Consider the following 1,664-nt stretch of genomic DNA (forward strand, 5'->3'; position numbering starts at 1 on the left):
TGTATGAATTAATTTTAAGTGTGAGAAACTACATGAAGCATTTACCAAGAAAAGAAAATTACCTGAAGCAAATGCAAAGAGGACGATAAAGAAACATATACCAATCAAGGATTTCTTCATACTTTTTCACTATGGTGGTGATATCTTCTTAAACCAAAGTATCAACTTTTATCTTATATTCAACCAAAGTGGGAACTTTTATAGTTGAAAATATTACATTATGGAAAATTTACTAATTAAAAATTAGTGGTCCACATTGTTGTATTGCTACCCTATTTCTTTATTCAAATTATCTTACATAAAATTAATAATCTAGTAATAATAATAAATAATTATATTAAAAATATTGTATTAGATGGAATCATTTAAAATAATATAAATAATTTGTAACAATAACAATAATAAATATTTTAGTTAATGATAAATATTATTTCTATATTTATGATCATTTCTTTATTCTTGATGTGATTATTATTTTGATAGTTTTTATAATTTTAAATTTTATTAAGAAACTATTCATATTTATTTACTTTTACATTAATTATTTATCATAAATTAAAAATATAGTAATGATAATAAATAATTATATTAAAAATATTTTCATAAATAGACATCATTTAGAATAATATAAATAACTTCATTTTTATTAATTAGCTAATAGCAATAATTAAATAATTGAAATGATATTTTCAATATTGTGATCTTTTGAAAGGCTAAGAGGATGGGCGTGACTAATTTTTATATTTTCTTTTTCTCTTCTAGTAGAGATATGATAACAAGAGTTAGTATTGCTTCTCCCGTCTATCAAAATGGGGATTATGCTTCATAATGAATGTTGTTTCTCTTCTATTAACCTATATTTTAAAAACTAATTTAATAAAACATATTTTCAATATAAATTATATTAAGATTAAAGGAATGTGTATTAGAAGTTTATATACCCAATTTTGTTCAATCTATATAAAATTTTAAAAAGAAGAGAAACAAATAAAAAAAGAAGAGAGAAAATCGGGTTGCTGATTAAATATTCATTTGTACTAGAGATAAAAAAATTGATGTAGAAAATAAGAATAAACGACTAATTCATATTTTTACCTATGTTGGATACGTTTTTTAATTTATTGGTAGTATATCAAAGACTTTTTCATATTTTATTCACTATGCTGGTAAAGTCTTCTATTCAACCAAAGTATGGACTTTTGACTTCTATTCAACCAAAGTGTGAACTTTCATAGTTGGAAATAGTATATTATGGATAATTTACTAATTAATAAAAGGTGATCAATATTGTTTTATTGTTATCCTTTTTCTTTCTTCCATTTTACATAAATAAAATTAAAAATATGGTACAAATAATAAATAATTATATTAAAAAATAATGTATTAAATAAAAACCCTTTGAAATAATAGAAGATTATTTTTATTTTATTAATTAGTTCATATTAACCTATTAATTAAAATGATATTTTCAATACATGAGGAAGATAGTGCACGAGGAATGTTGCTTATTTTCTATTAACATTTATTTTAAAAAATAATTTAATAAAAAATATTTTACATAATAAACTATAATATGACTGAAGGAATGACTATGAGGAATGTGAATATCCAATTTTTCCAACCTACATAAAACAAGAAAAATATAAGAGAAAAAATAAATGGAG

This window comes from Lupinus angustifolius, unplaced genomic scaffold, assembly GCF_001865875.1.
Source record: "Lupinus angustifolius cultivar Tanjil unplaced genomic scaffold, LupAngTanjil_v1.0 Scaffold_561, whole genome shotgun sequence".
NCBI classification, from domain to species: domain Eukaryota; kingdom Viridiplantae; phylum Streptophyta; class Magnoliopsida; order Fabales; family Fabaceae; genus Lupinus; species Lupinus angustifolius.